This window comes from Oncorhynchus mykiss, chromosome 16 (assembly GCF_057628025.1).
Source record: "Oncorhynchus mykiss isolate SJ-2025 chromosome 16, ASM5762802v1, whole genome shotgun sequence".
Classification (NCBI taxonomy): domain Eukaryota; kingdom Metazoa; phylum Chordata; class Actinopteri; order Salmoniformes; family Salmonidae; genus Oncorhynchus; species Oncorhynchus mykiss.
In genome coordinates this window covers 79,734,520-79,749,995 of record NC_143037.1, presented here as the reverse complement: position 1 = coordinate 79,749,995, position 15,476 = coordinate 79,734,520, and the positions used below count along the sequence as shown (strand labels likewise).

At 43.4% G+C, this 15,476-nt stretch overlaps 1 protein-coding gene across 7 annotated transcripts in view; it reads left to right on the top strand.

Moving 5' to 3' along the window:
- The window catches only part of LOC110492709 (RNA-binding protein 10), a 122,072-nt gene that overhangs the window by 47,255 nt on the left and 59,341 nt on the right, over nucleotides 1–15,476 (top strand). The gene's annotated exons all lie outside the window — the stretch shown is intronic.

Genomic DNA, 15,476 nt, shown 5'->3' with positions numbered 1-15,476 from the left:
AAAATATATAACCAGTACAGCCATCGCTGCTGCCCAGTGGTCTGTTACCCAGGTAACCATTCTAATAATATATAACCAGTACAGCCATCGCTGCTGCCCAGTGGTCTGTTACCCAGTTAACCATTCTAATAATATATAACCAGTACAGCCATCGCTGCTGCCCAGTGGTCTGTTACCCAGGTAACCATTCTAATAATATATAACCAGTACAGCCATCGCTGCTGCCCAGTGGTCTGTTACCCAGGTAACCATTCTAATAATATATAACCAGTACAGCCATCGCTGCTGCCCAGTGGTCTGTTACCCAGGTAACCATTCTAATAATATATAACCAGTACAGCCATCGCTGCTGCCCAGTGGTCTGTTACCCAGGTAACCATTCTAATAATATATAACCAGTACAGCCATCTCTGCTGCCCAGTGGTCTGTTACCCAGGTAACCATTCTAATAATATATAACCAGTACAGCCATCGCTGCTGCCCAGTGGTCTGTTACCCAGGTAACCATTCTAATAATATATAATATATAACCAGTACATCCATCGCTGCTGCACAGTGGTCTGTTACCCAGGTAACCATTCTAATAATATATAACCAGTATAGCCATCCTTGCTGCACAGTGGCCTGTTACCCAGGTAACCATTCTAATAATATACAACCAGTACAGCCATCGCTGCTGCCCAGTGTTCTGTTACCCTGGTAACCATTCTAATAATATATAACCAGTACAGCCATCGCTGCTGCCCAGTGGTCTGTTACCCTGGTAACCATTCTAATAATATATAATATATAACCAGTACAGCCATCGCTGCTGCCCAGTGGTCTGTTACCCAGGTAACCATTCTAATAATATATAACCAGTACAGCCATCGCTGCTGCACAGTGGTCTGTTACCCAGGTAACCATTCTAATAATATATAATATATAACCAGTACAGCCATCGCTGCTGCCCAGTGGTCTGTTACCCAGGTAACCATTCTAATAATATACAACCAGTACAGCCATCGCTGCTGCACAGTGGCCTGTTACCCTGGTAACCATTCTAATAATATACAACCAGTACAGCCATCGCTGCTGCACAGTGGTCTGTTACCCAGGTAACCATTCTAATAATATACAACCAGTACAGCCATCGCTGCTGCCCAGTGGCCTGTTACCCAGGTAACCATTCTAATAATATACAACCAGTACAGCCATCGCTGCTGCCCTGTGGTCTGTTACCCAGGTAACCATTCTAATAATATACAACCAGTACAGCCATCGCTGCTGCCCAGTGGTCTGTTACCCAGGTAACCATTCTAATAATATACAACCAGTACAGCCATCGCTGCTGCACAGTGGTATGTTACCCAGGTAACCATTCTAATAATATACAACCAGTACAGCCATCGCTGCTGCCCAGTGGCCTGTTACCCAGGTAACCATTCTAATAATATACAACCAGTACAGCCATCGCTGCTGCCCAGTGGTCTGTTACCCAGGTAACCATTCTAATAATATACAACCAGTACAGCCATCGCTGCTGCCCAGTGGTCTGTTACCCAGGTAACCATTCTAATAATATATAATATATAACCAGTACAGCCATCGCTGCTGCCCAGTGGTCTGTTACCCTGGTAACCATTCTAATAATATATAACCAGTACAGCCATCGCTGCTGCCCAGTGGTCTGTTACCCAGGTAACCATTCTAATAATATATAATATATAACCAGTACAGCCATCGCTGCTGCCCAGTGGTCTGTTACCCAGGTAACCATTCTAATAATATATAACCAGTACAGCCATCGCTGCTGCCCAGTGGTCTGTTACCCAGGTAACCATTCTAATAATATATAATATAGAACCAGTACAGCCATCGCTGCTGCCCAGTGGTCTGTTACCCAGGTAACCATTCTAATAATATACAACCAGTACAGCCATCGCTGCTGCCCAGTGGTCTGTTACCCAGGTAACCATTCTAATAATATATAACCAGTACAGCCATCGCTGCTGCCCAGTGGTCTGTTACCCAGGTAACCATTCTAATAATATATAATATATAACCAGTACAGCCATCGCTGCTGCCCAGTGGTCTGTTACCCAGGTAACCATTCTAATAATATATAATATATAACCAGTACAGCCATCGCTGCTGCCCAGTGGTCTGTTACCCAGGTAACCATTCTAATAATATATAACCAGTACAGCCATCGCTGCTGCCCAGTGGTCTGTTACCCAGGTAACCATTCTAATAATATATAACCAGTACAGCCATCGCTGCTGCCCAGTGGTCTGTTACCCAGGTAACCATTCTATTAATATATAATATATAACCAGTACAGCCATCGCTGCTGCCCAGTGGTCTGTTACCCAGGTAACCATTCTAATAATATATAATATTTAACCAGTACAGCCATCGCAGCTGCCCAGTGGTCTGTTACCCAGGTAACCATTCTAATAACATATAATATATAACCAGTACAGCCATCGCTGCTGCCCAGTGGTCTGTTACCCTGGTAACCATTCTAATAATATATAACCAGTACAGCCATCGCTGCTGCCCAGTGGTCTGTTACCCAGGTAACCATTCTAATAATATATCATATATAACCAGTACAGCCATCGCTGCTGCCCAGTGGTCTGTTACCCAGGTAACCATTCTAAAAATATATAACCAGTACAGCCATCGCTGCTGCCCAGTGGTCTGTTACCCAGGTAACCATTCTAATAATATATAATATATAACCAGTACAGCCATCGCTGCTGCCCAGTGGTCTGTTACCCAGGTAACCATTCTAATAATATATAACCAGTACAGCCATCGCTGCTGCCCAGTGGTCTGTTACCCAGGTAACGATTCTAATAATATATAATATATAACCAGTACAGCCATCGCTGCTGCCCAGTGGTCTGTTACCCAGGTAACCATTCTAATAATATATAATATATAACCAGTACAGCCATCGCTGCTGCCCAGTGGTCTGTTACCCAGGTAACCATTCTAATAATATACAACCAGTACAGCCATCGCTGCTGCACAGTGGTCTGTTACCCAGGTAACCATTCTAATAATATATAATATACAACCAGTACAGCCATCGCTGCAGCCCAGTGGTCTGTTACCCAGGTAACCATTCTAATAATATATAACCAGTACAGCCATCGCTGCTGCCCAGTGGTCTGTTACCCAGGTAACCATTCTAATAATATATAATATATAACCAGTACAGCCATCGCTGCTGCACAGTGGTCTGTTACCCAGGTAACCATTCTAATAATATATAACCAGTACAGCCATCGCTGCTGCCCAGTGGTCTGTTACCCAGGTAACCATTCTAATAACATATAATATATAACCAGTACAGCCATCGCTGCTGCCCAGTGGTCTGTTACCCTGGTAACCATTCTAATAATATATAACCAGTACAGCCATCGCTGCTGCCCAGTGGTCTGTTACCCAGGTAACCATTCTAATAATGTATAATATATAACCAGTACAGCCATCGCTGCTGCCAAGTGGTCTGTTACCCAGGTAACCATTGTAATAATATATAATATATAACCAGTACAGCCATCGCTGCTGCCCAGTGGTCTGTTACCCAGGTAACCATTCTAAAAATATATAACCAGTACAGCCATCGCTGCTGCCCAGTGGTCTGTTACCCAGGTAACCATTCTAATAATATATAACCAGTACAGCCATCGCTGCTGCCCAGTGGTCTGTTACCCAGGGAACCATTCTAATAATATATAATATATAACCAGTACAGCCATCGCTGCTGCCCAGTGGTCTGTTACCCAGGTAACCATTCTAATAATATATAATATATAACCAGTACAGCCATCGCTGCTGCCCAGTGGTCTGTTACCCAGGTAACCATTCTAATAATATATAACCAGTACAGCCATCGCTGCTGCCCAGTGGTCTGTTACCCAGGTAACCATTCTAATAATATATAACCAGTACAGCCATCGCTGCTGCCCAGTGGTCTGTTACCCAGGTAACCATTCTAATAATATATAACCAGTACAGCCATCGCTGCTGCCCAGTGGTCTGTTACCCAGGTAACCATTCTAATAATATATAACCAGTACAGCCATCGCTGCTGCCCAGTGGTCTGTTACCCAGGTAACCATTCTAATAATATATAACCAGTACAGCCATCGCTGCTGCCCAGTGGTCTGTTACCCTGGTAACCATTCTAATAATATATAACCAGTACAGCCATCGCTGCTGCCCAGTGGTCTGTTACCCAGGTAACCATTCTAATAATATATAACCAGTACAGCCATCGCTGCTGCCCAGTGGTCTGTTACCCAGGTAACCATTCTAATAATATATAACCAGTACAGCCATCGCTGCTGCCCAGTGGTCTGTTACCCAGGTAACCATTCTAATAATATATAACCAGTACAGCCATCGCTGCTGCCCAGTGGTCTGTTACCCAGGTAACCATTCTAATAATATATAATATATAACCAGTACAGCCATCGCTGCTGCCCAGTGGTCTGTTACCCAGGTAACCATTCTAATAATATATAACCAGTACAGCCATCGCTGCTGCCCAGTGGTCTGTTACCCAGGTAACCATTCTAATAATATATAACCAGTACAGCCATCGCTGCTGCCCAGTGGTCTGTTACCCTGGTAACCATTCTAATAATATATAATATATATCCAGTACAGCCATCGCTGCTGCCAAGTGGTCTGTTACCCAGGTAACCATTCTAATAATATATAATATATAACCAGTACAGCCATCGCTGCTGCCCAGTGGTCTGTTACCCTGGTAACCATTCTAATAATATATAATATTTAACCAGTACAGCCATCGCTGCTGCCCAGTGGTCTGTTACCCAGGTAACCATTCTAATAACATATAATATATAACCAGTACAGCCATCGCTGCTGCCCAGTGGTCTGTTACCCTGGTAACCATTCTAATAATATATAACCAGTACAGCCATCGCTGCTGCCCAGTGGTCTGTTACCCAGGTAACCATTCTAATAATATATCATATATAACCAGTACAGCCATCGCTGCTGCCCAGTGGTCTGTTACCCAGGTAACCATTCTAAAAATATATAACCAGTACAGCCATCGCTGCTGCCCAGTGGTCTGTTACCCAGGTAACCATTCTAATAATATATAATATATAACCAGTACAGCCATCGCTGCTGCCCAGTGGTCTGTTACCCAGGTAACCATTCTAATAATATATAACCAGTACAGCCATCGCTGCTGCCCAGTGGTCTGTTACCCAGGGAACCATTCTAATAATATATAACCAGTACAGCCATCGCTGCTGCCCAGTGGTCTGTTACCCAGGTAACCATTCTAATAATATATAATATATAACCAGTACAGCCATCGCTGCTGCCCAGTGGTCTGTTACCCTGGTACCCATTCTAATAACATATAATATATAACCAGTACAGCCATCACTGCTGCCCAGTGGTCTGTTACCCTGGTAACCATTCTAATAATATATAACCAGTACAGCCATCGCTGCTGCCCAGTGGTCTGTTACCCAGGTAACCATTCTAATAATATATAATATATAACCAGTACAGCCATCGCTGCTGCCCAGTGGTCTGTTACCCAGGTAACCATTCTAATAATATATAATATATAACCAGTACAGCCATCGCTGCTGCCCAGTGGTCTGTTACCCAGGTAACCATTCTAATAATATATAACCAGTACAGCCATCGCTGCTGCCCAGTGGTCTGTTACCCAGGTAACCATTCTAATAATATATAATATATAACCAGTACAGCCATCGCTGCTGCCCAGTGGTCTGTTACCCAGGTAACCATTCTAATAACATATAATATATAACCAGTACAGCCATCGCTGCTGCCCAGTGGTCTGTTACCCTGGTAACCATTCTAATAATTTATAACCAGTACAGGCATCGCTGCTGCCCAGTGGTCTGTTACCCAGGTAACCATTCTAATAATATATAACCAGTACAGGCATCGCTGCTGCCCAGTGGTCTGTTACCCTGGTAACCATTCTAATAATATATAACCAGTACAGCCATCGCTGCTGCCCGTGGTCTGTTACCCAGGTAACCATTCTAATAATATATAACCAGTACAGCCATCGCTGCTGCCCAGTGGTCTGTTACCCAGGTAACCATTCTAATAATATATAACCAGTACAGCCATCGCTGCTGCCCAGTGGTCTGTTACCCAGGTAACCATTCTAATAATATATAACCAGTACAGCCATCGCTGCTGCCCAGTGGTCTGTTACCCTGGTAACCATTCTAATAATATATAACCAGTACAGCCATCGCTGCTGCCCAGTGGTCTGTTACCCAGGTAACCATTCTAATAATATATAACCAGTACAGCCATCGCTGCTGCCCAGTGGTCTGTTACCCAGGTAACCATTCTAATAATATATAACCAGTACAGCCATCGCTGCTGCCCAGTGGTCTGTTACCCAGGTAACCATTCTAATAATATATAACCAGTACAGCCATCGCTGCTGCCCAGTGGTCTGTTACCCAGGTAACCATTCTAATAATATATAATATATAACCAGTACAGCCATCGCTGCTGCCCAGTGGTCTGTTACCCAGGTAACCATTCTAATAATATATAACCAGTACAGCCATCGCTGCTGCCCAGTGGTCTGTTACCCAGGTAACCATTCTAATAATATATAACCAGTACAGCCATCGCTGCTGCCCAGTGGTCTGTTACCCTGGTAACCATTCTAATAATATATAATATATATCCAGTACAGCCATCGCTGCTGCCAAGTGGTCTGTTACCCAGGTAACCATTCTAATAATATATAATATATAACCAGTACAGCCATCGCTGCTGCCCAGTGGTCTGTTACCCTGGTAACCATTCTAATAATATATAATATTTAACCAGTACAGCCATCGCTGCTGCCCAGTGGTCTGTTACCCAGGTAACCATTCTAATAACATATAATATATAACCAGTACAGCCATCGCTGCTGCCCAGTGGTCTGTTACCCTGGTAACCATTCTAATAATATATAACCAGTACAGCCATCGCTGCTGCCCAGTGGTCTGTTACCCAGGTAACCATTCTAATAATATATCATATATAACCAGTACAGCCATCGCTGCTGCCCAGTGGTCTGTTACCCAGGTAACCATTCTAAAAATATATAACCAGTACAGCCATCGCTGCTGCCCAGTGGTCTGTTACCCAGGTAACCATTCTAATAATATATAATATATAACCAGTACAGCCATCGCTGCTGCCCAGTGGTCTGTTACCCAGGTAACCATTCTAATAATATATAACCAGTACAGCCATCGCTGCTGCCCAGTGGTCTGTTACCCAGGGAACCATTCTAATAATATATAACCAGTACAGCCATCGCTGCTGCCCAGTGGTCTGTTACCCAGGTAACCATTCTAATAATATATAATATATAACCAGTACAGCCATCGCTGCTGCCCAGTGGTCTGTTACCCTGGTACCCATTCTAATAACATATAATATATAACCAGTACAGCCATCACTGCTGCCCAGTGGTCTGTTACCCTGGTAACCATTCTAATAATATATAACCAGTACAGCCATCGCTGCTGCCCAGTGGTCTGTTACCCAGGTAACCATTCTAATAATATATAATATATAACCAGTACAGCCATCGCTGCTGCCCAGTGGTCTGTTACCCAGGTAACCATTCTAATAATATATAATATATAACCAGTACAGCCATCGCTGCTGCCCAGTGGTCTGTTACCCAGGTAACCATTCTAATAATATATAACCAGTACAGCCATCGCTGCTGCCCAGTGGTCTGTTACCCAGGTAACCATTCTAATAATATATAATATATAACCAGTACAGCCATCGCTGCTGCCCAGTGGTCTGTTACCCAGGTAACCATTCTAATAACATATAATATATAACCAGTACAGCCATCGCTGCTGCCCAGTGGTCTGTTACCCTGGTAACCATTCTAATAATTTATAACCAGTACAGGCATCGCTGCTGCCCAGTGGTCTGTTACCCAGGTAACCATTCTAATAATATATAACCAGTACAGGCATCGCTGCTGCCCAGTGGTCTGTTACCCTGGTAACCATTCTAATAATATATAACCAGTACAGCCATCGCTGCTGCCCGTGGTCTGTTACCCAGGTAACCATTCTAATAATATATAACCAGTACAGCCATCGCTGCTGCCCAGTGGTCTGTTACCCTGGTAACCATTCTAATAATATATAACCAGTACAGCCATCGCTGCTGCCAGTGGTCTGTTACCCAGGTAACCATTCTAATAATATATAATATATAACCAGTACAGCCATCGCTGCTGCCAAGTGGTCTGTTACCCAGGTAACCATTCTATTAATATATAATATATAACCAGTACAGCCATCGCTGCTGCCCAGTGGTCTGTTACCCTGGTAACCATTCTAATAATATATAACCAGTACAGCCATCGCTGCTGCCCAGTGGTCTGTTACCCAGGTAACCATTCTAATAATATATAACCAGTACAGCCATCGCTGCTGCCCAGTGGTCTGTTACCCAGGTAACCATTCTAATAATATATAATATATAACCAGTACAGCCATCGCTGCTGCCCAGTGGTCTGTTACCCAGGTAACCATTCTAATAATATATAACCAGTACAGCCATCGCTGCTGCCCAGTGGTCTGTTACCCAGGTAACCATTCTAATAACATATAATATATAACCAGTACAGCCATCGCTGCTGCCCAGTGGTCTGTTACCCAGGTAACCATTCTAATAATATATAATATATAACCAGTACAGCCATCGCTGCTGCCAAGTGGTCTGTTACCCAGGTAACCATTCTAATAATATATAATATATAACCAGTACAGCCATCGCTGCTGCCCAGTGGTCTGTTACCCAGGTAACCATTCTAATAATATATAACCAGTACAGCCATTGCTGCTGCCCATTGGTCTGTTACCCAGGTAACCATTCTAATAATATATAACCAGTACAGCCATCGCTGCTGCCCAGTGGTCTGTTATCCAGGTAACCATTCTAATAATATATAATATATAACCAGTACAGCCATCGCTGCTGCCCAGTGGTCTGTTACCCTGGTAACCATTCTAATAATATATAACCAGTACAGCCATCGCTGCTGCCCAGTGGTCTGTTACCCAGGTAACCATTCTAATAATATATAATATATAACCAGTACAGCCATCGCTGCTGCCCAGTGGTCTGTTACCCAGGTAACCATTCTAATAATATACAACCAGTACAGCCATCGCTGCTGCCCAGTGGTCTGTTACCCAGGTAACCATTCTAATAATATATAACCAGTACAGCCATCGCTGCTGCCCAGTGGTCTGTTACCCAGGTAACCATTCTAATAATATATAATATATAACCAGTACAGCCATCGCTGCTGCCCAGTGGTCTGTTACCCAGGTAACCATTCTAATAATATATAACCAGTACAGCCATCGCTGCTGCCCAGTGGTCTGTTACCCAGGTAACCATTCTAATAATATATAACCAGTACAGCCATCGCTGCTGCCCAGTGGTCTGTTACCCAGGTAACCATTCTAATAATATATAATATATAACCAGTACAGCCATCGCTGCTGCCAAGTGGTCTGTTACCCAGGTAACCATTCTAATAATATATAATATATAACCAGTACAGCCATCGCTGCTGCCCAGTGGTCTGTTACCCAGGTAACCATTCTAATAATATATAATATTTAACCAGTACAGCCATCGCTGCTGCCCAGTGGTCTGTTACCCAGGTAACCATTCTAATAACATATAATATATAACCAGTACAGCCATCGCTGCTGCCCAGTGGTCTGTTACCCTGGTAACCATTCTAATAATATATAACCAGTACAGCCATCGCTGCTGCCCAGTGGTCTGTTACCCAGGTAACCATTCTAATAATATATCATATATAACCAGTACAGCCATCGCTGCTGCCCAGTGGTCTGTTACCCAGGTAACCATTCTAATAATATATAACCAGTACAGCCATCGCTGCTGCCCAGTGGTCTGTTACCCAGGTAACCATTCTAATAATATATAATATATAACCAGTACAGCCATCGCTGCTGCCCAGTGGTCTGTTACCCAGGTAACCATTCTAATAACATATAATATATAACCAGTACAGCCATCGCTGCTGCCCAGTGGTCTGTTACCCTGGTAACCATTCTAATAATATATAACCAGTACAGGCATCGCTGCTGCCCAGTGGTCTGTTACCCAGGTAACCATTCTAATAATATATAACCAGTACAGGCATCGCTGCTGCCCAGTGGTCTGTTACCCTGGTAACCATTCTAATAATATATAACCAGTACAGCCATCGCTGCTGCCCGTGGTCTGTTACCCAGGTAACCATTCTAATAATATATAACCAGTACAGCCATCGCTGCTGCCCAGTGGTCTGTGACCCTGGTAACCATTCTAATAATATATAACCAGTACAGCCATCGCTGCTGCCCAGTGGTCTGTTACCCAGGTAACCATTCTAATAATATATAATATATAACCAGTACAGCCATCGCTGCTGCCAAGTGGTCTGTTACCCAGGTAACCATTCTATTAATATATAATATATAACCAGTACAGCCATCGCTGCTGCCCAGTGGTCTGTTACCCTGGTAACCATTCTAATAATATATAACCAGTACAGCCATCGCTGCTGCCCAGTGGTCTGTTACCCAGGTAACCATTCTAATAATATATAACCAGTACAGCCATCGCTGCTGCCCAGTGGTCTGTTACCCAGGTAACCATTCTAATAATAGATAATATATAACCAGTACAGCCATCGCTGCTGCCCAGTGGTCTGTTACCCAGGTAACCATTCTAATAATATATAACCAGTACAGCCATCGCTGCTGCCCAGTGGTCTGTTACCCAGGTAACCATTCTAATAATATATAATATATAACCAGTACAGCCATCGCTGCTGCCCAGTGGTCTGTTACCCAGGTAACCATTCTAATAATATATAACCAGTACAGCCATCGCTGCTGCCCAGTGGTCTGTTACCCAGGTAACCATTCTAATAACATATAATATATAACCAGTACAGCCATCGCTGCTGCCCAGTGGTCTGTTACCCAGGTAACCATTCTAATAATATATAATATATAACCAGTACAGCCATCGCTGCTGCCAAGTGGTCTGTTACCCAGGTAACCATTCTAATAATATATAATATATAACCAGTACAGCCATCGCTGCTGCCCAGTGGTCTGTTACCCAGGTAACCATTCTAATAATATATAACCAGTACAGCCATCGCTGCTGCCCATTGGTCTGTTACCCAGGTAACCATTCTAATAATATATAACCAGTACAGCCATCGCTGCTGCCCAGTGGTCTGTTACCCAGGTAACCATTCTAATAATATATAATATATAACCAGTACAGCCATCGCTGCTGCCCAGTGGTCTGTTACCCTGGTAACCATTCTAATAATATATAACCAGTACAGCCATCGCTGCTGCCCAGTGGTCTGTTACCCAGGTAACCATTCTAATAATATATAATATATAACCAGTACAGCCATCGCTGCTGCCCAGTGGTCTGTTACCCAGGTAACCATTCTAATAATATACAACCAGTACAGCCATCGCTGCTGCCCAGTGGTCTGTTACCCAGGTAACCATTCTAATAATATATAACCAGTACAGCCATCGCTGCTGCCCAGTGGTCTGTTACCCAGGTAACCATTCTAATAATATATAATATATAACCAGTACAGCCATCGCTGCTGCCCAGTGGTCTGTTACCCAGGTAACCATTCTAAAAATATATAATATATAACCAGTACAGCCATCGCTGCTGTCCAGTGGTCTGTTACCCAGGTAACCATTCTAATAATATATAACCAGTACAGCCATCGCTGCTGCCCAGTGGTCTGTTACCCAGGTAACCATTCTAATAATATATAATATATAACCAGTACAGCCATCGCTGCTGCCCAGTGGTCTGTTACCCAGGTAACCATTCTAATAATATATAACCAGTACAGCCATCGCTGCTGCCCAGTGGTCTGTTACCCAGGTAACCATTCTAATAACATATAATATATAACCAGTACAGCCATCGCTGCTGCCCAGTGGTCTGTTACCCAGGTAACCATTCTAATAATATATAACCAGTACAGCCATCTCTGCTGCCCAGTGGTCTGTTACCCAGGTAACCATTCTAATAATATATAACCAGTACAGCCATCGCTGCTGCCCAGTGGTCTGTTACCCTGGTAACCATTCTAATAATATATAATATATAACCAGTACAGCCATCGCTGCTGCCCAGTGGTCTGTTACCCAGGTAACCATTCTAATAATATATAACCAGTACAGCCATCGCTGCTGCCCAGTGGTCTGTTACCCAGGTAACCATTCTAATAATATATAATATATAACCAGTACAGCCATCGCTGCTGCCCAGTGGTCTGTTACCCAGTTAACCATTCTAAAAATATATAATATATAACCAGTACAGCCATCGCTGCTGCCCAGTGGTCTGTTACCCAGGTAACCATTCTAATAATATATAACCAGTACAGCCATCTCTGCTGCCCAGTGGTCTGTTACCCAGGTAACCATTCTAATAATATATAATATATAACCAGTACAGCCATCACTGCTGCCCAGTGGTCTGTTACCCAGGTAACCATTCTAATAATATATAACCAGTACAGCCATCGCTGCTGCCCAGTGGTCTGTTACCCAGGTAACCATTCTAATAATATATAACCAGTACAGCCATCGCTGCTGCCCAGTGGTCTGTTACCCAGGTAACCATTCTAATAATATATAATATATAACCAGTACAGCCATCGCTGCTGCCCAGTGGTCTGTTACCCAGGTAACCATTCTAATAATATATAATATATAACCAGTACAGCCATCGCTGCTGCCCAGTGGTCTGTTACCCAGGTAACCATTCTAATAATATATAACCAGTACAGCCATCGCTGCTGCCCAGTGGTCTGTTACCCAGGTAACCATTCTAATAATATATAATATATAACCAGTACAGCCATCGCTGCTGCCCAGTGGTCTGTTACCCAGGTAACCATTCTAATAATATATAACCAGTACAGCCATCGCTGCTGCCCAGTGGTCTGTTACCCAGGTAACCATTCTAATAATATATAACCAGTACAGCCATCGCTGCTGCCCAGTGGTCTGTTACCCAGGTAACCATTCTAATAATATATAATATATAACCAGTACAGCCATCGCTGCTGCCAAGTGGTCTGTTACCCAGGTAACCATTCTAATAATATATAATATATAACCAGTACAGCCATCGCTGCTGCCCAGTGGTCTGTTACCCAGGTAACCATTCTAATAATATATAATATTTAACCAGTACAGCCATCGCTGCTGCCCAGTGGTCTGTTACCCAGGTAACCATTCTAATAACATATAATATATAACCAGTACAGCCATCGCTGCTGCCCAGTGGTCTGTTACCCTGGTAACCATTCTAATAATATATAACCAGTACAGCCATCGCTGCTGCCCAGTGGTCTGTTACCCAGGTAACCATTCTAATAATATATCATATATAACCAGTACAGCCATCGCTGCTGCCCAGTGGTCTGTTACCCAGGTAACCATTCTAATAATATATAACCAGTACAGCCATCGCTGCTGCCCAGTGGTCTGTTACCCAGGTAACCATTCTAATAATATATAACCAGTACAGCCATCTCTGCTGCCCAGTGGTCTGTTACCCAGGTAACCATTCTAATAATATATAACCAGTACAGCCATCGCTGCTGCCCAGTGGTCTGTTACCCAGGTAACCATTCTAATAATATATAATATATAACCAGTACAGCCATCGCTGCTGCCCAGTGGTCTGTTACCCAGGTAACCATTCTAATAATATATAACCAGTACAGCCATCGCTGCTGCCCAGTGGTCTGTTACCCAGGTAACCATTCTAATAATATATCATATATAACCAGTACAGCCATCGCTGCTGCCCAGTGGTCTGTTACCCAGGTAACCATTCTAATAATATATAACCAGTACAGCCATCGCTGCTGCCCAGTGGTCTGTTACCCAGGTAACCATTCTAATAATATATAATATATAACCAGTACAGCCATCGCTGCTGCCCAGTGGTCTGTTACCCAGGTAACCATTCTAATAATATATAACCAGTACAGCCATCGCTGCTGCCCAGTGGTCTGTTACCCAGGGAACCATTCTAATAATATATAACCAGTACAGCCATCGCTGCTGCCCAGTGGTCTGTTACCCAGGTAACCATTCTAATAATATATAATATATAACCAGTACAGCCATCGCTGCTGCCCAGTGGTCTGTTACCCAGGTACCCATTCTAATAACATATAATATATAACCAGTACAGCCATCACTGCTGCCCAGTGGTCTGTTACCCTGGTAACCATTCTAATAATATATAACCAGTACAGCCATCGCTGCTGCCCAGTGGTCTGTTACCCAGGTAACCATTCTAATAATATATAATATATAACCAGTACAGCCATCGCTGCTGCCCAGTGGTCTGTTACCCAGGTAACCATTCTAATAACATATAATATATAACCAGTACAGCCATCGCTGCTGCCCAGTGGTCTGTTACCCAGGTAACCATTCTAATAATATATAATATATAACCAGTACAGCCATCGCTGCTGCCCAGTGGTCTGTTACCCAGGTAACCATTCTAATAATATATAACCAGTACAGCCATCGCTGCTGCCCAGTGGTCTGTTACCCAGGGAACCATTCTAATAATATATAACCAGTACAGCCATCGCTGCTGCCCAGTGGTCTGTTACCCAGGTAACCATTCTAATAATATATAATATATAACCAGTACAGCCATCGCTGCTGCCCAGTGGTCTGTTACCCAGGTACCCATTCTAATAACATATAATATATAACCAGTACAGCCATCACTGCTGCCCAGTGGTCTGTTACCCTGGTAACCATTCTAATAATATATAACCAGTACAGCCATCGCTGCTGCCCAGTGGTCTGTTACCCAGGTAACCATTCTAATAATATATAATATATAACCAGTACAGCCATCGCTGCTGCCCAGTGGTCTGTTACCCAGGTAACCATTCTAATAACATATAATATATAACCAGTACAGCCATCGCTGCTGCCCAGTGGTCTGTTACCCTGGTAACCATTCTAATAATATATAACCAGTACAGGCATCGCTGCTGCCCAGTGGTCTGTTACCCAGGTAACCATTCTAATAATATATAACCAGTACAGGCATCGCTGCTGCCCAGTGGTCTGTTACCCTGGTAACCATTCTAATAATATATAACCAGTACAGCCATCGCTGCTGCCCGTGGTCTGTTACCCAGGTAACCATTCTAATAATATATAACCAGTACAGCCATCGCTGCTGCCCAGTGGTCTGTGACCCTGGTAACCATTCTAATAATATATAACCAGTACAGCCATCGCTGCTGCCCAGTGGTCTGTTACCCAGGT